This window comes from Rattus rattus, chromosome 4, assembly GCF_011064425.1.
Source record: "Rattus rattus isolate New Zealand chromosome 4, Rrattus_CSIRO_v1, whole genome shotgun sequence".
In the NCBI taxonomy this organism is placed as follows: Eukaryota; Metazoa; Chordata; class Mammalia; order Rodentia; family Muridae; genus Rattus; species Rattus rattus.
Genome location: NC_046157.1, coordinates 112,273,849 through 112,299,618, shown reverse-complemented (window position 1 = coordinate 112,299,618; position 25,770 = coordinate 112,273,849). Strand labels below are relative to the sequence as shown.

Genomic DNA, 25,770 nt, shown 5'->3' with positions numbered 1-25,770 from the left:
GTGTGGGCATCTGGGTGGTAGCATGAAGGTCCCCAAAGTCCCTAGGACAAGGCAGGGTGTCACGGTCCCACCCTTGGGGAAGTGCAAGCTATTTCTAAGTTCCTAGAGCCCTGCAGATCCCATGAGGCTCAGTCAAAGCCCAGGAGAGCTCAGGGCTGCCCCGGGCCCAGCTTGTGTGCTGACCAGGCTTGCCAAGGCACAGGCGATGTCACTTCCCCATGACATACTTCCTGGTTACCCGCTGGGACAACCCCAACTGTTCACTATGAGATACCCATCCCAAGCCCCTACTGGGGCGGAGAGGACTGGGCTGGTGCTGGTCTACCAGGCCCATGAATAGTTTTAACCTGGCTGGTATCAGTATGGCCGGTAGTAGCTCAAGGGAGATTCTGGGAAATCCCCGTCCAGGGAGAGGCTGTTGGAGGAGGTCCTATCAATGCCTTCAAGCAGGTCAGACCATAAAGTCAGATCTGTGAGAGCTTCCAGCTCTCTTGAGGGAAGAGGGGATGAGAGGCTGGGTTTAGGGGCTCTGTGCCCTGTCAGTCTCACTGCAGAAAGACACCCTAAACAGTGTTCTGCTTGCATCCTCCAACATATAGGCGTGGCCTTGTCCTGGCATCTGTCTGAAGCATCTAGGCAGGGCTCCAGTGAGTGGGATTCTCTAGTGAGGAGAGAGGCTGCCTGGGGCCTCGTGCCAGGGAAGAGGAGAGTAGGAGAGGCCTGCCGTAACTCATTCATATTTCACGCCCACCTGCCTGGTATTTTCTGGCTCCTGATGCCAGGCAGGCAAGATGTGGCTTCTGCGTGCATTCATGCACACATTCATATACTGAGGTCAAGAGAAGGTGACAGAACTCTGTTTCCTCTTGTTGGAGCTGAGAGCTGGGGACGGGGGAGGAAGGGCAACTAGCTCTTTTGACCTCCTTGTCTCTGTGGGGGTGGGTGCTTAGAAGTCATACTGTTCTTTCTCACATCTTCATCTACCCTCCTCCCCCATGAATGCCAGGCCAAAGAGGGGAAACAGAGGCCTCTGAGGGGAGGCGTGCTGGGCTCTGCCAGTGTGTGCAGTACATGGACTTGGCTGGGCCAAGGCACCCAGTCCTCATCTGCTCCAGCCACTAACGAGGCAGCGCCTAGCTCTGGTTATCTGTGTCAGGCATGTTGCTAACTACACACAGCCATAACCACACAAAGCAACATGCAGTGTGCCTGACAGGAACATGCCTGCCAGGATTGGACAGGGCTTACAAGCCAGAGGCAATGACATGCTGTTCCCAGAGATTACATGGCCATTGGGAGGCATAGGCTGGGGCCTCTGTCCAGTGTCCTGGGTAGATTTTCCTTTGCTTTCTTTGTATTTTTCCATTTTTTTTTTTTTAATAACCAAAGAAACAAACAAAAAAAAGTATACAATCTAAGGTGACTCCAGAGAGAGTTGTCCTCTGACACACACAGACACACAGACACTGACACAGACACACAGACACAGACACACAGACACAGACACACACACAGACAGACACAGACACACAGACAGACACAGACACACAGACACAGACACACACAGACACAGACACAGACACACACACACAGACACACACACACACAGACACACACACACACACACACACACACACACACACACCACCACCACCACCTCCACCAAAGATACATACCTACAATGAGTGCAAAATAGATACTATGTCCAAAGACAGTAGGCTACTTTGTATCTTTCTGTATCTCTGTAACCTTTTTGGGGGTTAGGAAGTCCAGAAAGGGTCTAAAGACTAAGTAGGGTGTTCTGGAACACCCTCCAGGCCCAACATGTCAAACTAAAAAAAAAAAAGCAAAACAAAACAACAAAAAAATACCCATGGTGGCAGGCTCTTTCCTACAATCCTAAGTAACAGTCTATCCGTAGTTCTCTTACAGGTAGCCACCACAAGCAGTCTCTCCTCAAAAGGAGGCTGACATCTACACACCACACCCCCACCCACCTCATAGTAGACTACTTTCCCTCAGTCTCGACAGCCATTCTAGAAAGAACTATTCTGTGACCAAATCAGTTGTAATATCCCCAATTTCTATCAGTCTGTGATCCTGCTGATCCAGCTTCATCCACAGGGAAGGTGTTGGCAACCTTTGGTTGATACAATAGGAAAGCTGCCTCTTGTAATGACCCCAGGGTGTAGGGACTACTGGGCTTTCTAGTGTCAGGGATCCTTCTTCACCTCACCTGACACTTTGGCTTCCCAGTGACCGCTCTCCTTGGTACCTCCAAGGGAGTAGGGAGTGGCCCTTTTCCTGGTCACTATTAGAAGCCCCTGTGGATTGGTAAACCGAGGTTCCTGGGGGTATCTGACTTCACAGGCTACATGTGTGGCCTGGTGGAAACTAGGTGTGCCATAGTCAGCATCAGGACAAAGGTCTTCCACTGCCAAGGGCTCTGCCACGGATGAGCTGTGTGGCTGGAACAGGGTCCCTACAGAACACCCCTGACATGTTTCTTCCTTGTGAAATACAGATATGACCTCTCCTGAGGTCCATAACATGGCACCCGGCAGGTGGGGAAGTCGGACTAAGTTCAGCCCAGTCAGCATGGGAGGAAGGAGAAGCAGCTGAAATACACTTACCTGTTCTCACCAATCACCACACGAGGCGGGCGAACCAGAACATGCAAGAGAAAGAGAAAACATTGGTCAACGCTTTTGCAGAAAATGTCCAGATGTAAGATCACCAATGGACCTGTAATCTCAAAAATAAAATCAGAACTGGGCTGTGCAGATGGCTCAGTTGGCAAGGTGCCTGTCTTGCAAGCAAGAAAATGTGAGTTCAGTTCCCCAGAACCCACATCGCAAAAGCCAGTCTGTGGAACTGGGGGCGTGGGAGGTTGAAGCAGGAGAATCTCTAGTCTGAGGCCAGCCTGGGCTATAGAGAGAAGAATCTACTTCAGAATAAAATTTCCTAAACGTCTTAGTGTATATACCAAGGAACAGCTGTGGCTTACTTTTACCTAAAGCAAGCACACATACATATACACAGATATGCACACACCTATAAGTTCACATCCATCTACAAGTTCATGTGTATGTCTGGAAATGGAGTGAGTTCTCATACACGAGCACAAATACAACAAAACACCGATGGTTCAGCTCATATTATTTCAGCTGTGTGAAGACCTGATGCACGTGTGTGCACATGCGTGCCCGTGTGTGTGGAAAGCATAGGTCAACCGACACCGGGTCGAAACTCTCTACTTTATGTTTTGAGGCAGGGTCTTTCTCTGAACCTGGAGCTCACCAGTGCGGCTAGACTAGCTGGCCCATAAGCCCCAGGAATCCTCTGGCCTCCGTGCTCTCCATGCTAGCCTATGCTACCATGCCTAGCTTCTTACTTGGATGCTGAGGACCAGAACCCACTCACACAGGCCCTCAGGCTGTGATAAGCACGTTACTCATTAAACCATCTTCTTCTGATTTGGTACTTTTTCCAAATTAAAAAAAAAAAATGTGGGGGAAAATTCCTACAAAAATGCTAACTTATTTCTGCTGACATTTAAAAGAATAGATTACCCAATGTTTAGGTGCCGTCTCCTGGACAGGAAAGGAGATGCCAATGCTCTTTGGGGCATATTCCAAAGCCAATGGAAATGTAATGTTAAAACTCAGGGGCTGGGGAGATGGCTCAGTGGTTAAGAGCACTGACTGCTCTTCTAGAGGTTCTGAGTTCAAATCCCAGCAACCACATGGTGGCTCACAACCATCTGTAATGAGATCTGATGCCCTCTTCTGGTGTGTCTGAATTTATAATAAATAAATAAATCTTTAAACAAAACAAAAAACCTCAGACAAACCAAGAGAGGACACCACGGTCAGTTTCATGTAAGTCCAGATGTCAAGCATCTGGAACAAAATTGATCCACTCATCTCCAAGAGGACGTGTTGACACTGTAATGTGGCCGGGGTTAGGTTCTGACAGGCACATTGCTTACTGTTTTGTGGCTGTGATAAATACCCAACAAAAGCAACTTAAGGAAAAAGGGTTTATTCCGGCTCACAGTCTAAAGGCGCAGCCCATCACGGTGCCGAAGGCAGGGCAGCAAGAGTGTGAAGCAACGGCTCACATCTCACCCACAGTCAGGGGGCAGAGATAGATACTGCTCAGCTCCCTTTGTCCTGTCTGTCATTCTAGGACCTAGGTCTATGGGATGGTGCCACAAGGAGCATTGTCTTTCCCACCTCAACACACCTAATTTAGATACTCCCCGACAGACGCACACAACGTTTCCACAGAGAGTCTACATCAAACAACTTGACAATCAAGAGTAAGTATCACACACACCAGGCGCGCGAGATGATCCGCAGTGAGAAAACTCCCCTGTGGTGGGCGCTGTACTCAGCTGACCATAGATCTTAATAGGCATTCAGGAACATTTGCTAAAATGGAATGCCTCTTTGGCTCTAAGCCCCCAGGAAAAGTAGGAATCCCCATTATGTGAGAATTCCTCAAACGTGGGTCAAACATGATCTCGCTCCCCACATTAACTCCAAGCTGATGGGAGGTGACCAGGACTCAGGGGCAGCACTGTCCAGGCTCTCTCCTATGATCTGATGCTCTAGGGCAGCAGGAGGCAGCCCTACTTACTACCAGGTGGACAACTTCACTCCCAGTGATCCTTGCCTCGGGTTCTAGCTGCTAAGTTGCGAATGTATTCACAGAGACTCCGTCCTAGAAGCTGGAGGTGGCAGTGGGTGGGCAGCGAGTGGCCTTCTTAACTATCTCCTCCTCCTACTGGCCTGGCCTCCTGGGTACCAGTGAGCTCAGCAGTGCGTCAGTCAGGGAGGTTCTGGCTGTGACATGGGGCCTTGGGGCCTCAGGACCTCCAGGGGCCAATACTTTGCCTGGAGGAGGATAGATTTCTCTAAGGAGCAGTGCTGTATGCCCTGTCTATAGCGTGTTTATTCATGTATGTGTGTGTCAGAGGGCAGTCAGCTCTCTCCTCCCACCATGAGGGTGGGTTCCAGGGGCTAGGGTTAAACCATCAGGCTTCCCAGCCAGCACCATTTCCCAGACAGCCATTCTTACTAGCCCATGGCAGGGTGTTTAAGGACATGCATATGAGCAATGCTGGGCCTCTCCAATCCTCTGCTGCCTTCCTCTGTTTCTATGGGAGGGCTGGAGACAGACATGGGACAGGGCCAGCCTTGCAGCTTGGCTGCATGCCCCTGGTTACTTCTGCCCGAGGACATACTAAGTAGGCTTCTAAGGTGTTCCCGGTCCTCCTCCCCTACCCAACTCTGACCTGGTCAGTACCACAAAGTCCTCTCCGGAGTTTCTAAATCCCAGGGAGGGTGTGGAAGACAGTGTAGCCTAGAAGGCCTTAAAGTATTTTGAGGAGTCAGGCTTACGCTAGGCTGGGGCTTATGCTAGGCTGGGGCAGTCCCCATAAGGAAAGGGTTAACAGGGAGCAGCTAAAATAGGGAAGTGGGAGGCAGAGCAAGCACAATAGGGACTTAGCCCAGCCAGGGCCCCAGTCCCTCCTCCTGCATTAAGACAGGCCAAGAGGATCTACAGGATCATCCGGGCTGGCCTGGACAGGCACAGACTTGGATGGCTCTGGGCCCCCATGGCTCTGACCTGCTCTGGCTGGGAGCAGTGAGGTTTCTGAAATGGCAGGAATGTTCTAAGCTTCTGGCCCATCTGTCTTCCAGACACTTCTGTCAGGGGTGGGCACAATCACACCCACCAGGGTAGAGATGCCAGGGTTTAAGGCTCACCCAGAAAAGAGGGCCTTCTGTGCCAGCAGCCTGGGACCGTACTTCCTGGGAGTAGCTGTGAGAGTTCACCTTTGGTTAGATGCTGGGGCCCTCAGCGCCTCAGGAAAGCTCAGAGTTGAATGGGCAGATGGAGGCACAGGGTTGTGTTAATATGCAAAGGCAGCTAAGGGAGCTTGTCTATCCTGTCAGGTACAGGGGAGAGGACAAGGAAGGGGAGGAGGCTAGACCGCAGACAGGGATGTCAAGGGCTAAAGGCACTGCAGACTCCTGACATGGGAGGAGTGACTCAGAAGGGCAGTGGGAGGAGCATGTGGTGCGGTGTCAGCTGACAGGTTCCCAGTGGACACAAGGCTTGACTCACCCAGGAGAAGCCTGAGACAGGAGGGTGAGATCGAGGGCATCTTGCAGCTGGTATATGTGGCCTGGCCCTTTATCAATCCCTGTCACTAGTGCTCCTCCTGTGATGGGGGACATGCCCACCAGCAGCTACGGAGGGTTACCATGCTTCCTGGTAGGTGTGCACCCTATACTGTGAGAGCCGAGTCTCTGGGCCATGCAGAGAGGTGTGAGGTCTGGAGAAGGGGAGAATCCACTCATGGCACAGGCGCCACAAGCCCTGGATTGCAGAGCGTGAGGCATCCAGTGTCCACATGGTGCAGCAAGAGCACAGAGCTGGAGCTCGGAGTTCCTGTTTCCTGCTGTGGCCACATGGTCCTACTGCGTCTGCCACTGGCTTTTGTCTCCTTATGCTTCAAGGTGGGGGCCTGTCCCTGCGGTCCTCAGATCTGTCTCAAGTGAAAATGGTGTGCCCCCGGGAACCCAGAGACCCCTTTGTCCCCTCAATTGGGCATAGGTGACAGTGAGGTCACATGCGTCTTTGCAGAAAGGCTGCCTCAACCTTGGCTCTGCCAGCACTCTTGAGGGGCTCTGGAAGGCAGGTCCAGGCTCTGTTATTGGGGTGCCACTAAAGTTCATGTCATTTTTCTTTTTAATTAAATCTATATTACTATTATGGTTCGCATTTGTGTATGGTGTGTGTGTGCGCGCGCACAACTCTGTCCTTTGGAGTCACTTCTCTCTCTCTTGCCTGCATGGTGGTGAGCATGGGTTTACAAATACTCTGCACCCCTCTCCCACCCCCCACACCCACTTCTCTCTCTCTTATAGAAGGAAGGACCCTACAGATCTCCCGAGAGCACCTGGAGTCCTTGGTGCAGCTACAGCCGCACGCCTCTGTGCAGCCTCCATGGGGCCCGCCCCAGCATTGCACACATATGCCACAGCACATACCTGGACATGCTGTTCTGAAGCCAGCACAGGTCACACATGCCAGGGCTCCACCCCACACCTGTCTTGCAAGGGAGTGCTGCTCTTAGGCAGGGCCCGCTGGAGGGCCCTGCGCACACCAGGCAGGGTGAGCTGTGCTGTTTTTCTTTCCTGCTTTGTTTTCCCTACTAGTCCGGCCCCATGGGGCCTGGGCAGAATGAGGCCTCAGCTAAGCCTCTGAGGTGAGGCTTGGCATGAAGCCCACTGGCTAACAATCCCAAAGCCACTCCCTAGAGCGTGAGCGAATCACTGGCAGTGACTGTCTTCAGCTGGGTGGGGGAGTAGGGAAGCCCTGGGTGGTCAGAGAGGCAGAGAAAGGGGTGGGGAAGAGCAACTGGGAGAGCTGTACCTCAAGGGACAGTTCATGTCTCCTAAGGTCACAGCCTCTGGGTGCGTGCATCCTGGGCCTATGAAGCAGGGTGGGTCTGGGTGCAGAAAGACCAGAACAGCAGAAAGCAGGCATTAGTTAGGTGTCAAATTCCCTTCCCTGACATATACCCTTTTTGTATTGTAACCAGCCTTGGCTTGATGCTCTAAAGGAAACAAGAACTGACTAGCTAATGCAAAGACACAGACAGACAAGACAGACAGACACACAGACACACAGATAGACAGATACACACACAGTTTTCTCACAAAGAGCAAGACAACAAGAAGCTGGGTAGAAGTTTGGACAGAGTACTGTGGCCATCACCCCTCCAGGGCGGTCTTAGGTCCTCTGGGCTGGTGGAGGTTCCCACCCACAGTGGCCTGCTGTTGAGTGTGTAAAGGGCTCGGTACAGACTCTGGATGGCCCTGGAACTGCTGCGAGCAGTGCTACTGTTGGCTGGTATAGAGACCCTGTGGTATCCAGGTCAGCAGCCTAGGACTCAGGAGCCTCTGCAGCCCTTGGCCACCCTGCACAAGGCTCCTTGAGGTCTCTGAGGCTTTGGGGATGACAACCAAGACAAGCACATGAGGGTGGTCTCAGGCCACCAGTACTGGAAGCTAAATTCTCTAAGTACCTGAGCGCTGGCTTATGGGATTTTTAACAACCAGAGGAGAGGGGAAGCTTGCAGGAAAGGGCTCCGGGGCATCACAAATAAAACAAAGACACCCACTTGCCTACTCTAGTCAACATACTCCTAGAAATAGGCAAGGGAAAGAAATAAAAGCCATCCAAACAGGAAGAGACAAGTGGAGTTATGTTTGCAGAGGAACTGTCTTATACGCAGAAGACCCCAGACAACGTGAGGGAAGAGAAAACTACAGCTGATGAACTTGGCAATGTTGTAGGATATAAATTTAAAAATTGGTTTTATATACTAGCAATAAACAACCTGGGAAGGAAATGAACAGAACAACTACTTTTACGGCCCCATCAAGAGTGAGCTTAACCAAGGCGATGGAAGATTTGTATGCTGAGAACTGTAGTATAGGAAAGACAGACAGACGTGAAAACTGACACGGACAGAAGAGGTTGATGGGTTAGAAGACCTAACCAGGTCTACGGATCGGCAGATCCTTATACCTCTCATAACTGCAAGATGCTTTTTGTGTATACGGAGCTCATCTTAGAGTCTCATGGAAGAGATCCCAAATAACCAAAGTATGTCATAAAGAGTTAAAGGACACAGGTGCCAGAACTTACCTAGAAAATAGTGGTAAATAAAACCCTGTGGCGCTTGCACGGAGAAGACATGGAACAGCAAGGAGCCTTCAAAGAAGTGCTTGCATATACATATTTGCACGTATTTTACAGACACAGGAGTATGCATGTGCACACACACACACACACACACACATACACATACACACAGACTCTGCCCCCAACAAAGATGTTAAGACTATTCTTAGGGAAAGGGATGGAGACCTAGGCAACCATATCCTACAGAGTGAATTTGAAACCTATTTGCCTGTGGTGGTTTTACTAAGAATAACTCCATAGACTCCTGTGTTTGAATGCTTGACACTATGAGGAGGTGTGGCCTTGTTGGAGGAAGTGTGTCACTATGGATGCTGGCTTTGAGGTCTCACACACTCAAGCTAGACCTAGTGGAGGAGTCTTCTTCTGCCACCTGTGGATAAGACATAGAACTCTTAGCTCCTTCTCCAGTACCACATCTGTCTGCATGCCACCATGTTTCCTGCCATGATAATCATAGACTAACCCTCCCAAACTATAAGCCAGTCCCAATTAGAGTTGTTGTGGTCATGGTCTCTCTTCACAGCAATAGAAACCCTAACTAAAAAATATCACCCCATCCCACGTTGTATGGCTGGGCATTAGAACTGGGACCTGGTATAGTAGGCAAGTGTTTAGTTTGTACCTTAAGCCCTTGGAATTTGTCTTTCTTTATGTATCAAGACCAATGCCAAGTGGATCATTAATGAGCTAAAAAGTAAACAAACATTGGAGGAAGTTTATGAGTTGGACCGGGTGATTTCTTAGACTGGGCTTCATTGCAATTCAGTCATCAACAGAGAGAAAAGACAATCCGCTGAATTGGAGAAAATGTTTGCAAATGTTGTATTTGGTAACAGATCCATATCCAAAGATCCATCATATGTAAAGAACTCTTATGACTTAATAAAACATCAACAACCCATTGAAAAATGGTAAAGAAGTTGAACAGACATTTCTCCAAAGATATACAAATGGCTAAGAAGCATACAGGATGCTCACCACCAGTGCACATAGAGGACTGTTAACCCAGACCCCAGTGAGAAGACTGGAGGGATGGCCCAGTGGGTAAAGCTCATGCAAGAAGGTCCAGTTCCAATCTCTAAAGAAAAGTAGGGCATGGTGCCACATGCCTGGAACCCCAGCCCTGGGCGTGGGCAAAGACAGGGGGATCTCTGGAGCTTCCTGGTCACAGTCCATCCAATGGGTGAGCTCCAGGATCAATAAGAAATCATGTCTCAAAAATATAAGGGGGAAGCTGGGGGCAGTGGCATACCACTTTAATGCCAGGACTCAGGAGTGGAAACAGAAAGATCCTTGTGAGTTGGAGGGCAGCCTGGTCTCATAGCAGGTTCCAGGCTAGCCTGGGAATACATAGCGATACCCTGTCTCAAAGAGACAAAAGCAAACAAAAGCAAACAACAGCAAAACTAAACAAATAGAAACACGGAGAGTGATGGAAGGAGACACCTGGCATTGACCTTCACACACACACACACACACACACACACACACACACACACACACACACACACACGAATGCATGGGTATATACTCAAAACCACAATTAGGTACCACTTCCTATGCATCAGTATGGTGGCTCTCAAAAATCAACCAACCAACCATTAGTGGTATACAGCTACAGTCCCAGCTACTTTGGAGGCTAAGGCAGAGGACTGCTTGAGACCAGAGTCAGAGGCTAGAGTGTACTATGCTCGTAAGCATTAGTAACGACGGTGGGGTTGGGCTATGAACAGCTATTGTGATCTAGCCTGGGCAAGGGAAGCCATTAACACAAAGCAACCAGGAAAGAACTGGTGTGGAGTAAGAGGAGAAATCAGAACCCTGCACATTCCTGTTGGGAAGAAAACGAAGACCCGTGGACAGACAGAGATTTACCACACGGTCCTGGAATTCTCCTTTGGGATGTAAACTATCAAAGAACGGAAGGCAGAGGCTCAAGGAGACATTTGCACACCCATGTGGACAGCAGCATCGTTCCCAAGAAAGAAAAGCAGCCCAATAACTATTGACAGATGGACAAACCAGCAAGGCGAGCATATACGTACACACAGTGGGGTGTTGTTCAGCCTTGAACGTTGGGATCTGGGGTCTGGAGGACAGCTCGGTGGATAGCGTGCTTGCCTCACAAACAGGAAGCCTGGAGTTTGGATCCCCAGCAACCACATGAAAAGCGAGGCAGGCGGCAGTGTGTCTGCAATTGTGGGGCTCAGGAGACAGACATGGGGGATCCTTGGGATAAGCCGGCAAGGTGGGCTAGCCAAATCAGCAGGCTCTGGGTTCAGTGAGAAACCCTGCCTTGGGCTGTGAAGTGGAGGGTGACTGAGTAAGACCCCTGATGTCTTTCAGTAAGAAATCTTGTTGTCAGCCTCTGGCTTACACATGCACATATACCTGCACACTCAAAGGTGTGAGAACATGCACACGCACACACACATACACACACACACACACACACACACACACACACACACACACACACACACACAGCCTGTTAATAATCTCTGAAGACATTATGCAAAGTCGGTCACCAAAATACAAATGTCATATATTCCCACTTATAGAAGGAGGCCAGGCAGAGGCCCAAAGAGTTAGGGTTTAAAGAAGATGAGGTTTCTGTTTGGGAAGTTGTCAGTGCTCTGGAGGTGGACGGTGCGTATGCACAAAGACACTTAAATGCCCAAGTGGTTGACACATATATATTGTGCAAACAACTCAAAACCAGGTATCCCCAGAGAGAAGTAGCCACAGCCAACCCTGGGCAGGATTTGTCTCTAGGAGCCCCCTGGGCAGCTCAGGAAAGGAGGTACCCTTCTCCAGGGTCTGCTACCAGGGCGCAGGGTGGGGGGCTCAGTGATCAGGGGACACATGGGACCTGCCTGGTCTATGCTAGCTCTCCACCCCCCATTCTCTGACACAGGTAGGTTTGCAAGGCTGGAGAGCCCTGGGACCAAGCAGAGGCTACCCAGGATGCTTACTTATGCGCGTGCCTGCACAATCCCATTAGTTTGTTCCTGCAGGCCACTCACCGACTAGAAAGAAGGGCAACTGACTCCCTGTGACTCTCCACCCAGGGTCCCATTGGTAATGGCTCTGTGCCAGGGCAACACCTGGAAAGGAGGGCCTGGCTGGCACAGGTAAAAGGCATAGGTGACCATCAGCCGCACCCTGTTCCTCATGCGCACCACCCCCGGGTCTCTGTGCTGAAAGCTGCCTTCCAATTGTCCCAATAGTAGGAACCAGAGGTGGGACCTTAGGCCTGTCCTCTGGGCCATTAGAACAGAGGCTCAGTGTTTTCTTCATGCTGTCCCAGTTGCTGGTCCCCGTCCTTCCTCACTGGCTGTGAGCACTCACATTTCACCTAAGACAAAAGATTCGTTACCTCCTAAATGAGTCCCTCTCTCCCAGGAGAGCACACGGGGAAGGGAGTCCTTGTCTCACATCATCTCACACCAGGCAAACTTTCAGACACACACACACACACACACACACACACACACACACACACACACACACACACACACACAAACCAGCAACAGTCTCTGTACAGCCTGGGGACCTGACCCTGATCTGAGGAGGCTTCAGCCCACCCTCTGCATGACAGGTCAGCCCCGAAACATATCCTTCCACATCCTGGTTGCCCTGAGGGCTTCTGAAGGGCCAGGCTGCAGAAACTGCCCAGCCACCAAGTGGAAAATTGCTCAGTTCTTAGTTATCAGGTGTTGGTGGGAAGGAATTCCAAGCAAGGGAAGTGTCTGAGTGCCACGTGCTTATAAGGAGAAACAGGCGTCTCACTCTGGAATGTTTGTGTGGCTACAGCTGCGAAGCATGAGCTGATGTGGGCACATGTATGAGTAGGCATGCACACCCAGGTACTTGGGTGAGGGCATTCGCTGAGAGCAGGCGTCCTGTCCCCTTGGCCTCTGCTTTATCCCAGGAGTCTCCCAAGGTCTTGCGCTGGGCACATATGTGCAGGTGAGACTTGTGGCTCAGCTGCCATGGTCTAGTTCCCAGCACTAGCTCTAGGGCCATGGTCTGGATCACAGGGAATCACTTGGTGTGTCCTCAAGGCTTGGCAAGGTCTGTTTCTACAGTGGCTCACAGGAGCAACAGAATGAGGCAGCCAAGTGTTCTCTGGGACCTCCTGGGTCTGAAGAGTGTGGCTCTTGGCTGGGTCTGAAAGATTAAAGGCAAGTACCCATGCCCCAGGTCTAATTACCCCAAGAGAGCCAGAGGTGGGACACCCATGTGTGCACATGTACACACACACACACACACACACACACACACACACACACACACACACACACACACAGAGACACAGAAGATCCTTCTGCTATGCTTTAAAGTCAGTCCACACTGCCAAAGGAAGCTGGGCACCATTGTGCATAGTAGGGCTGGGTGCAGATCCTGAATAGTAGGACTCTGGCCAGGCCTGTGTTCTATGCTAGCATTCTTCCCTCAAGGGCCTCTCTATGCACGACAAAGGAGGACACTTGCTCCTGGGTCTTGCCACTCAGTGGTCAGCTGTTGTGCTGCAAGACCCGGTCAAAGACCAGGGGTTGAGGGTGCTGCTGGTGGGTAGGCAGAGGGCAAGGTCTGTTCAGTCAAGACTAGAAAAATGTGTGACCAAGTGCTTACTTCCTCACTGAACCTTCAGCTGAGAAGGCCTGTACCCACAAGACTCTCTTCTCCTGGTCCCTCTGTGACTCCTCAGGAACACATGATAATTCTCTAGGGGGTCTAAGTCCCTTCCTGGTTCAAGAAGGGCACTACAGAGGTGTCTGGTGGCTAACTGGAGGTTCCAATATGCACTAGTAACACATCACTCAAACAACACATCCTGCCTCCTAGTCTCATAGACCACCTCATGCAGTCACCAGCCTGTTCTTTAGGGACATCAAATAGGCGTCCGGAAATACCGGTCATTTTGATGGGGTACGTGACACTGCATCTGGCATCTGGCCATGGGTACTGTGTCAAAGTGGACTTCAGTGACTAACTTTAGGTGTCACCTGACTGCACTAAGGACTCCCAGAGGGCTGGAAAAGCACACTTGGCACTGGAATCGGTGGACCAGGTAAGGCTCTCTCCGACTGTGGACAGTACCGCGTGGGGGTCTGCACATAAGGGAATGGTTCAGCGGTCAAGTAAGGCTCTCTCTCCCTGACTGTGGATGAACAACCAAGGGGTCTGCACAGAAGACAATGGTACAGCGGGGTGGGTACGTGCTCTTCAGCATCCGGGAGGTGCCCTCCTCCTGCCGTTGGGCATCAACGCTTCAGATTATCAGAGGCTGCCAGGTTCAAAGGCCCTCAGCCTTGGACTGAGCCATGGTTTCCTTGGGTTTCCAGCTTGCAGAAAACATGCCCTGAAGTAATGCAGCTTCCACGTTCACGGTCCCACAAGTCCACTCTCATCAGCCTTCCTACCCATGTCCTGTGGGTTCTGCTTCTCTGGAGAGCTAGGTGCAGCCACCCTTTGGGAACTCTGTTGGCCATGCTCATCACCTCAAAGCTCACCCAATCTCCTAAGAGCTTGATCTCGTCTTGCATACAATGGAAGAGAAGAGGGCCATGAGGCCATCAAGGCAGAGCCTACTGTTGTTCCAAGAGCAGGTGCTTCGTCGTATGTGGGGTAAGTAAAATACTAAGCAACTACTCGGACTGTGAAAGTATAGCGTCCCTCAGGGGCAGCCTTAGAAACAGATGTTAGCACAGGCCTCTGGAAAGACCCTGGGCTAGCACATCTTCTGATGACTAGCTTGGGACCATGAGGAGTCCCTCAACTCCGAGTGGTTTTTCCGGCTTGCAGCTGGGGTATGAATCTCAGAGGGCCACAGTGAGGATGGCTGTGTCCCAGCTAAGCTCTTGCAGCACAGACTGTAGCAGCTGCACACAGATGTCGAGCACCGTTAGAGGACCCCACACCATAACGGCTCAGCATCTATCTCCTCATGGATTGCCGCTGGCTCCCTTTCTTCCTAACAAGTACACACTCGGTAGAGCATTATGACCCCACGTCTGTGGTAACCCTTCCCATCACCAGCTGGCAAAGTTCCTGTGATGAATCACAAGGATAGGGTTCACCCACAGTTCACCTCGTCCACCTGTCTATTACACACACAGTCCTAAGCCAAGACCACACACGGCCCCATCTTGACCAGCAAAAGACACGGGGAAATGGGAGAGGGCACATAGTGACTAGCGATAGCAAGGTTGAAGCCGGAGGAGGATACAGAGGGAGGTTGGGTGACCATAACTGAAGGGGCCTGCTTGGCTAAACAGTCAGCGTGGGTTCAAATCCCCTAAGCACACAGTTTCTTGTCTGGGAGCCTGTGCCATGTGGAGATTACATGGTGCTCACTGGTAGATTGAAAAATGTCAGAGAGGAGGATGCCGCAGTGTGGGAGGGGGTCCTCAGCCCTGGCTGCACAGCATCTCCTCAAGTCTTCTCAATATCTCTGAGCAAAGCGAGAGACCTGTAAGGAGAGGGGCCTGTGATGCACGCTGAGCCAGAGAAAGATACCTATGATAGCTGTCTCGACTGTCAACTCTACTGCATCTGGAATCTACTAGGAGACACATCTGGGTGGGTCTAGGAAGGTGTTTCCAGAAACCGAGGGAAAACAAAGATTATCCCTCATCTTTTAGTGTTGGCTTAGATGTACAGAGGTTGGAGGGAGGGAGAGCTTGGCTGCTTGCTGGTCCACCATCACTCCTCAGTCAGGGTGCCTGTACCTGGTGGGGCAGTGATTCTTCTCTGACATCAGATCCCAGCCTGTTTGCTTCCAGCACAGCCTGCAGACCAGGGATGCTCTAGGAATCTTCCTCTGGCCTTCAAAGGCAATCACCTCTTGGACTCAGGTCTGCAAGTCTAAAGCCCCTGCTTAACATGACAATCCCAGGCTGCAGAGATGAGCTCTGGATCCAGGGCCCGATGTCAGGGCTTCGCCTGGGTCGGTCCCTTTCTGAGCTGGTTCCCCGGGAGTTGGGTGTATGAGACGTGCTTCTGCTTCAAATGGCCTACTCGTCCCATTGCCACCTTCTACCCATGTGACTAAAACCGGCTGCTCCCCTACAGAAGCTGCATTTTCTGCTGGGCGTGTTGCCAGCCTAGCTTCCAGGAAAGCACAGGCATAAACCTGTCCTCACAGGACTCCACTTCCTGATGGTTATAAACAGCATGACGGGGGAGCAGCGAACCTTCTCAGAGTTCAGGAGGTGGCCTGGCAAGTGTGCCTGGACTCACATGACCAAAACAACCCACACCTACCCACCCGCCTGTCCAAAGAGCAGAGGCGGCAGGGGAGGCCTGAGCCCCTTCAGGCCGACTTGGGCATGGCCACCAAAGTCTTTGTTCACAAAGGGGAGCTGTAACCCACTCTCCTTGTGGCCCATTCTCTCCCACCTCTGCCTGGGCAGGGCCTCTCTTTCCACCGGACACCCCTTGACTCAGACTCGCAAAGTGGCTCAGCAGGTAAACTTTCCACAGAGCCTGGCCACCCAGGCTTGAATCCTGAACCCACATGGTGGAAGGAAGGAGCCATTTCTGCTAGTTGTCCTTTGACCTCCACACACACCACCTAATAAGATTAAAGAATTAAGTTAGAGGCTAGGAAGAGCTCAGGAATTGAGGCCCTTTGCTGCTCTCACAGAGGACCTGAGTCTCGTTCCTAGTACCCATAGTGGGTGGTTCATAACTACCTGTGACTCCAGATCCAGGGAATCCATTATCTTCCTCTGGGGTCTGGCCTCCAAACCCACCCACACATGCCTGGTCTATAACACACAGAAACATACACGCGTTATACACATAAATAAAAGCATAAGAATAAATCTTTAAAATCTGTATTTTAAAAGGCCTCTAGATACCTAGGGAGATTATCTGCTCACTCCATCCCCGACTTTGATCTCTGGGGAGTCACCATGTCAGACCTAATGAAACCGGGGCAACCATTCATTTAGCTAGACTCTTTGAGAACTTTGTAGTCAGTCAGGAGCCTCCAACCAGGCCCTGTGCACTATCCCAGGCCTCTGTCAGCCATGACCAGCCACATTTGTCTCTATACAGACAGACAGTACAGTAAGTCTGAGACCCTGGCAGGAGCCACTCCTAGCTCCCCTGGTAGTGAGGCCACCTTGCTGTCTGTCATTGAGGAGGGGCAGGGGATATAGGGGATTTTGGAACAAGCTTGTGGCTCTGCCATGGGAGACCTTATGTAGCAATTTATTTAGGCTCTCTGTTCCTCAGTTTACTGTCTGCAGAATGGGGCTACTAGTGATGATGTTGGAAAAAGTGTGGTATCAAGTGAGGGTTTTATGGGTCACAGTCTCTCTGCCTTGGTTCCCCTACAGTGTTCCTCTTTGGTGGCTTCCCCAAGTCCCCCATCTCTAGGAGTGCTTGTGACAAAGCTTTCTCTGAGGTCTAGGATTTGGGAAGGCTCCTACCATACCCCATACCTGCAATTTCCCTGCTTGAAAGGGCACCCATCTCAACTTTCACCATGGTGATGTCAGCAGCAAAACTCAGTGCCTCCCGTCTCTGTCTCCCAAGGACACCAAAGCCCCAGAGAGGTAAATATTTACACGGGAGTTTTAGTGCTGACTTGGAGGAGATGTTCTCCTTTACTGCCCAGGAGCTAGAAGAAGTGTCTACATCTGTCCCCTGGGCTCTGCAAGCCTCTAAGCGTTCTCATTTTCAGTCAGAAAGGGACTCAGGGGGCGCATTTGTTAGGATCTCTCATCCCAAGCTTGCAGAGTGAGGCATCAGGGGCTGGGACTCAGTGTGTGTGTGGGCATCCCATGATAAGCTCCTCTTCTGGGAGGGCAGTGCCAAGAGCTTTGTGTACAAAGCAGCATCACATGGGGGCCAGCCCTGGGTGTGGCTGCAGCAGATGGTGCTGTCTATGGATGATTTGGGGAGCAGGGCCAGGTACCAGATGCAGACAGGCAGTGTCCTAGTCAGGGTGTGGGAATACGAATGTGTTTTTCAGGCCTACCTTCCCATGCATAGAGATGCAGTGTGGGTCTTCCAAGCAGCAGCTCCAGGCTCTGGTTTTAGCTGTAAGGCCCTTTTTTCCAACTTAGCCTTTCAGAGACCCTGCTGGCTTACCTGGCCTTCCTGGACTCAGCTTGTGTATCTGGGCCCTGCTGAATACCTTTGAAGGCAGTCTTGGAGTATCCACTTTGCCAGGAGGACAGTTGTAAGATCTATCTACTCCCTTGGCTATCTAGGCCTGTGACTGAGACTGCTTCCATCAGCAAGGTCCCAGCATCAGGACAGAGGGCTCGCCTGGACTCTAGCTACTGCAGGTTCCTATCAATGTGAGGCACAAGCCTACAGCAACGTTAAAGGTGGTTGTGCACGCAGGAGGTCACATCTAACGGGCAGATCACCCATGCAACTTGGCCCTAAGACACACAGGGGACCCTACCAGCCAACAAGAAGACCAAGGCCAAAAGCACAAACAAGTCATAGGCAGAGAAAGCCTCTGCAGTTGACACATGAGCCCCAAGGCCACTCACACTTACTTCATAGGAGATAAAGTACGCTCCTAGTCTGTAGGGCCTGTTCGGGTCTGAGAACGGGATACTCTGATGTACTGGATGGGGTCTATAGGACCACGAACAGGTGTGGTTTTAATAAGCTGCACTGTGGCAGGCAGGAGGCATGAATGAAGCTCCCTCCAGGCTGCTTACTGAACAAAGCCGAGAAAACAGGAGCTGTGTCTAGACAGCCACAGGGCTGAACTGGGAGGTGGCTGGATTAAATATGCGCGTCATGAACCAGCAAGGATACATCTCAGAGACAGGCTAAGCACAGACAGTGGGTTGCGGGAACCTAGGAAGAAATGGATACAAGGTCTAGAAAGTTTGCAACATTGAAACAGCTTAGCGTATGGGTTAAGAGAGTTGCGGCCAAGGTGCTAAGGTAGTAAAAAGACAGGAGAATCATGAAATTGCAGACAATAGGCTGGGGCAGATATAGAAAGGCTCTACCTTAGGTGTACGGTGAGGTAGCAGTGGATGTACCCCCACTAGCCCTCGCCCCACAGACTCTCTCCACTGTACCCTTGTGTAGGAGTGTACACTGTGGGGGTGATTAGAACCTGTGCCTGACCCAATGCCACATTCCAAGGAGCATGCCCCATGGCACATTTGCCCTTCCTGCCCTATGCCCCTCAGTTCTTGTAGATTTGTTAAACATCTCAGAGGAAGGTGGGGGGGAGGATATCCGCTGACACCAGGCTCTATATGCCTGTCTCCACATTTGGGCTGGGGATATAGCTCAGGTGACAGAGTACTTGTCTAGCATACACAGAGGCCCAAGTTCAATCCCCATCACCGACTAAGCCATACATGGCAGTGTGTCTCTAATCTCAACATTCAGAGGGCCATATCAATTCAAGGCCATCCTCCGCTACATTAGGGAGTTCAAGGACAGCTTGGGATACTCACGAGATCCTGCCTAGGCTTCGTGTGCTGGCCTCAGAGCTCACCAGATCATTGAGTAAGGCGGAGAGCTGGCTCTGGAGGTCCTTTTTGTCTGTTCCCAGAAGTGAAAGGATTCATTATAACCTCTCGAAGAAACAGGACCATGGGGGAACTGAATGTGGAGGTCCTGGTCTGTACCCTTGTGGCAGACACAGTCAGGTGACCATTTAAAGAAGGGGAGCTATCTCTACAGATGTTCCAAAGCCCACGAAAGGCAAAGCTGGGATTGTACTTGGTTGGAACAACTTTGAGCCCCTCACCTACTCGCTATCACCTCAGGATGGCCTTCTCGATACCTGCCAATCCTAGCTCCTGCTCTCTTGTCTCTCCCCAGCTGGCTTCTTTGCAGTTGGACAGCCACTTCCTCTGCCTGCCCCACTGGACTGAATAGAGCTTATCACCTGACCTTTGCTGGGACTCTCACGGTTCCATGAGAGAGTAAGGGAAACTTATTTCGAGTGGTCCAGGCAGGGAGCAGCCCAGCTGGAGCCCACACTGTTCTTACTCCAGATGCAAGGATGCCAGGGTCCCCGTGGCAAGCACAGTTTCTTGGGAGTAGCCTGGCTGACTGGCGGAGAAGCTTATGCTGGAGTAGTCTGACCGTGAGAGGGAAGGAGCTCGCTCCCATCCACCACCAGGGGTGTTGATGACTTTGGCCACTGACCTCTGTGCTTTACACACATGTAAACCATTAATTCCCAGTTTAATCAGTCCATTTATTATCTTTCCAGACAACTACCGATTTGCTCTGATGTCCCTGCTGCTGGGCCTTTTAACATTCTCCATGCAAACAAACAGAGGCAGTTGCATGGCTCACGGCCCTCAAAGCTGGGCCAGATGCCGGGCTGTGGGGAATGGCTTGTCTCCAAAGCTCCCTGCAAACGTGCAAGGCCCTGCTCAGTCATGCCCACCATGGTGCCACAGACGGTCTGCTCTCCAGATGGGGAGCTGGGCTCTCCCTGTTGGCACACTGTGGAACTCAAAGGGTCCTAACCGGTTATGGCTCCCACGAGACGTGGGCACAATCTCAAGGTGGAGGCACCACAAGGTCACCGGTCCCTCTCTAGACACCAATGGTGGATGGATATCTAGACCGCAAAAAAAAAAAAAAAAAAATGGAGATGTGTTTACTGAGTCCCAGAGCCACTGGCTCTGGTCACAAGGCTGGCTTGGAGGTTCCCTCTGTCTAGTTTTGAGGATCCAGTTTTGGAACCCACAGAACACATGCCCCTAGGATATGAACAGTCAGGCAGGTTACTGTGTGTTCCCTCCTCTGGTACCTAAGCCCTGTGTGTATGAGGATCTGAACATTCTTGGAACCTTGGTTTTGTCTCCTGCGACAGGATGCTGAGGCCAAAGTCTGCAGCTTAGTCAATGAATGAATAACCCAGGGAAGCTGGGAATGGGGGTGGGGCCTCCAAAGGTGGGTGGTATCTCTGGCGGGCCACTAGCCATCTGTAGAGGGTAGAAAAGCCTCTTCAACGTGACAAGTTTCATGGATGAATAAGTATGTGGACTAAAAGTAGGAAAGGGCTGCTAGAGGGGTGTGCCTTTAGCCAAGCTCCCATTGCCCTCAGAATGGGCCTAGCCTCTGAGGGGCCAGTGGTAGAAGGAAGAACGCTTATCCAAGCCAGGTTTGCCTGGCCCTAGCTTTCCACTAAGGCTGTGTCCAGTGGGAACCATCTGGAAGCTGGAGGGTCTCGTCTCTCCAGAGACTCTTTCCTTAGAGAGTCTTTTCTCTCCAGTCAGAGGTCAGGAATGACTGGCTTTTAGCTCTCTCCTGTGTGTGGAAATATATATGCTGTTTCTGCAAAGTGACAGACCCTGTACTCAGGGGGACCTGAGACAATGCTAAAGCAGGAAGGGGCATTTTATTCTGGGACACGCAAGGCTAGAATAGAAGTTCAACAGCCAGCAAATGACAGGCCCGAATTCTAAGGCAGATGAGACACTAACACCAGGGCTATCTCTCTCCACTTAGGCTATCTCTAGGTACCTTTCTGGTCCCTAGTTATCCCCCTCACCAGCTTTCAGCAACATGCCTGAACCCTACACGTAGGAGAGGCTGCTGCCCACATCACTTTCTACTGACGCCCTGCACCCTCTGCTGCTCAGTGTGTCTTGACCTTAGCTCCCCTCCCCCCCAGTCCCTGGTCTAATATACAATCCCTTCAACACAAAAGCAAAATAATAAGTCTTACTTGAGAGAGAAAAAGGCAACTGAGTTCACCAAAAGAAAAGAAAAAAAAATCTTAAAGATGATAGACATGAGTCATATGACCTTACTGATAGATCCTGAGGGGGTGGGGTGGCAGTGGTACCTGCCCCCAGGGCATGGAGTTTATTCAGTGGGTAGGGAGAGCCTGGGTGGGACTATTTAAAGCTTTAGGTTAGAGTCTGACCTGAAGAACTGACCAGTCCCTTACTCTAACGCTCCCCAAAGCATGGTCTCTTGTGCTTTACTCTTTTCAAACCCACTAGGTGAGTGGGGAGCTCTGGTGACAGTTCCTTCTGACTTTGTGGCTTCCTATCTGCTCTGGAAACATTTCTCAAGTCCTTTGCACTGGGGACAACAGAGGAAGGGTTCCTCACTCAAGTGTGTGAGTGCCAAGCAGACAGAGACAGGTTGGCCGAGGTGCCACAGTCCTGCCTCTTACCCCGTCTACCCTCCCCAGGGTACTGGCGGAGGGGCCTAGCAGAAAGGAGTCACTTAGTGGAGAACAATCTAGCCATGCAGAGGAGACGACTGGAAGCTGCCACCCCGGCTGGTCTCAGCTGGCCATCAGCAGATCTCACCGGTGTTCCCCTTTTAAAGCCAAGAGGACATGGCTTGATTTCCACCCTGCAGCAATGGGTGAAGGCTGCCGGGTGGTTTCTAGTAAGGTGGATGACTCAGGTGTCAAGCACAATTATACATTTCTGTCGAGGTATGGAAAAGCCTACACAGCCTGAATCTATGGCCGCCTTTCTTACCTGGGGACAGTCATTCCCAGGAGCAGGAGGCAATAGAGGGCTGACTGAGGCTCGGGGCTTAGGATGGACAGATATCTAAATGCTGCCCCAGACCTTCCAAGCTTAGACTCTCCACTGAGTCTGAATGGGCCAGTGTTCACATAGCTACTTTATGGGGGCGTTGAGGACTATTTCACACCGTGTCCCACTGCTGTAATGGAATCCCCAGGGCTGGGTGCTTTCCAAAGCAAAGCTGACTAACTTGGTTTTTAGAGGTTCAAGGACCGATGTCAGCAGCAGCTCAGATTTAGTGAGGGCCTTGTGCAGAGATGACATCATGAAGGGGTCATGTGCAAGAGAGGTTAGTTACATGGCTGGACAGGAAGCCAGAGAGCGTCCATAGAATTCACTCTTTCAAGAACTAGCTGGGGTCTCCCTATTCTTTTCTCAGGAAACTGTCTTCAAATAATCAAATCGCCTAGGCTCCACCTCTTAAAGGACCAACACATCAAAATCATCACACTGGGGACAGAGCTGCCAGCAAGCCACGGGGCCAACTGAGATCACCGCCAAGAGCTCCAGACAAGTGCTGTCCCACCCCCCAGCACCTCAGTCTCCCTCTGACCTTGCTGTACACATTCCTAAGCAGGTGGGGGGGGCAAAGGGGGAGTGGGGGCGGGGGGGAGGACACGGCCATGTCTTGTTCCCTACAAGGCTGTGTCACCTCAAAGGTATGATGAGTAGGGCTGGGTTTTACACTAAAAAAAAAAAAAAAAAAAAGGTGCTTTTTGTTCACTAAAAGCAACAAAACAAACCGAATGACAAACAAACAAAAAAATTGGGGAACCAGTAAGATGGATGGTTCAGTAGATAAAAGATGCCTGCCGTAAAACCTGAGACCTGATCGCCATGTGGTAGAAGGAGAGAGAACTAACCTCCAGAAGTTATTCTCTAACATCTGATGCATGTCCATGGCAGGTGTACACACACTCAGCAAACACACACGTGCATGTGCACACACACAATAAGTAAAATGTAATAATAGTTCTTTTCTTCCTTTTTAAAAATTAAAAGTGGTTTCCAAGTTGGGGCCTACCTTTTAAAGAAAAAAAAGAAACAGAAAAACTTTGTTATTGTTGTTCCAGTTTCATGTAGCAGGGCTGGAATTCACTATATATCCAAGGATGACCCTGACCTCTGACCCTGGAGTGCTAGAAGTAGGGAATATACCCTCATTTCTAGTTTGATATTGTACTGGGGATAGAACTTAGGGCCTTGTGCATGCTGGGTCCAGTTGCACTCCTAGTCTAAGAAAACTTTTTAAAACCACAATCGTGATCACAGGGAGGTGGCAGCTGGGAAGGGTACTCTGACGGCACAGGCTGGAAAGCGCGGAGCAAGGAGGGTTCCCCGGAGTAAACCAACGAGGATGCTCTGCACAGCCGCAAAGCATTCGAATATTCCCCTCAGAGGAATTTCTAAAGCAAGTCAAAGCTGTGCAAAATATTTACACACAGGAGTGTCCACTTGACACGTCCTTACAGACGGGAAGAGAAAAGCTCCCATTCTATCACGTGGCAGCTAAGAGTGGGCACACAGAGGGCCTGGCTGCAGTTGCCACAGAATGAGCTTTTCATGATGCCCAACATAAACAAAACCATGGGAGGGTTTCTCTTCTTTCTGCTCAGTCACAGAAAACTATCACTACAACGGGAGGGGGCACATGAGAGACTCAAGGTCTCTTGCTATAATGCCAGACTCCTCCTCTTCCTCTCTACTGGACCCTGGGGGACTCCAGACCCTGGAGACTGCCCCAGAGTGGCAACCAAACTTCCCATCCCTACCTGTTAATGATGTCACCAAATTGAGCCCGTAGCCATCAACTGAGGACTTCACTGGCCCTCCTGGGGCATGCTGTGTCCATGAGGGTTAGGGTTCTGTGACCCAGATAGTCACACTGTCAGACTAGAGCTGGCCCAGGTGCCAGTGGTCCTTGGTGGCACTCATCCCCTGGCAGCTCCATCTGTCCTAGGCCAGCCATCGAGCCTTCTGTCTCTCCACTCTGGTCTTGTAAGCACACAGGCTTGTGCTAGCAGATGTGAGACATCTGGAGCAGACAGAGGCCACAGAAACCTCCAATGCTTTGCTCACACACCTGTTCCCCTGCTGAGGCAGGAAGTACCAAGCGATGTTGTAAGTTACAAACCTAGGAGGGAGTGACGGATCTCCTCATGAGTCACCCAGATGTGTGCCCAGTTCAGAGCAGCCACAGGCAGATGTGCCATGGGGAGGTTGGGAGCTAGGGAGAGTCATTTGTCCAAGCTCTACCATAACCCCGAGGGCAGAGAGAAGAGGAAAAGAAGGCCCACCCTAGTGGGCAAGGTGTCTGGAGAGGGAACGAGCCTTCAAGGGTGACAGTGAGTGCTACTTAACATGCTGCCAACCCTGACAGCGACAGGGTCCCTGGGCAGATGGGAGTTCAGCTTTTGCCAGGGATAGGGCTCAGTTGGGGGAACTCAGGTGCAGCCAGGAGTCCAATACATAAAAGTCTCCTGAGTTAGTTTGAGGGGAAAAAAAGCTATATACCTTGTACGTAAAAAAGAAACAAATGGAGCACAGTGAAGAGAGTAACAGAAGGAACCCAGTGTCACCTATTGGGTGGCACAATTAGAAACTTTGGAACCAAAGGCCCTAGAGGCCCTTCCCCCACCTAGCCCACAGTTGCTGAGTCAGCAACTTCCTGACCACCCCTCTTTTTTTTTGGGGGGGGGGAGGTCAGCATTCTTCATCCCTGCCCCCTCTGCAGGCAATTGAGGCCTGTGAACAGTATCTGGGGCCACCCACCTCCCTGTTCCTTCCATTCACAGCCACGAGGCCACCTGAGCCTCTGATAAACTCTAGCCAAGGGGCACTGGGGTCCTTCGCTCTGGAAATCCATAGAGCTGCAAGAAGAGAACCCTGGTTACAATCTGTGGCTGATGCTGTCCATGAGGGGCAGGGTCACCCCCAAAGCCTGGCCTCTCTACAGCTCTAAGAGCAGCACACACAGTTTGCCTGCACCTTCTATAATTAGGATGCCCACAGTTTCAAGCCCCACATCCTGCAGACAGAGAGGACTTCCCTGAGTCTGCTGGGGTGTGCCCAGCACTGGGCACTCGCAGTCTTGAGTGGTGGACCAGTGGACAGCTGCTATGGCTAGACCCAGACTCTAGCATGGCATGGCTGAACCGTTGGGATGGGTCCTGTAATTGAAGCATATATGTGTGCAGAGCAGAGCTAATGTGGACAGGAAGCAGTTTCAAGGGCCTGGAAAGGAGACTCTGGGTCTAGATTAGGGCCACGGACAGAATACCTCCTTTGAGACTGAGAACTGCTAGGGGTGGGTGCAATGTGTATGTCTATCACCCAACTCTAGCGTCCTAGTGTCCTGACAGTTTGTGAAATAAACCCTCAGGACTGTAAGGCAAGCAGCTCCAGGCTGGTTGGACTCTGGAGGGTCCCAACCCCACCGAAGAGCCAGCACCTTCCTGCCCCA

General features: G+C 51.1%; 1 protein-coding gene across 1 annotated transcript in view; it reads right to left on the bottom strand.

Moving 5' to 3' along the window:
• Positions 1-25,770, bottom strand: part of Hs6st1 (heparan sulfate 6-O-sulfotransferase 1) — a 38,937-nt gene that overhangs the window by 11,396 nt on the left and 1,771 nt on the right. The gene's annotated exons all lie outside the window — the stretch shown is intronic.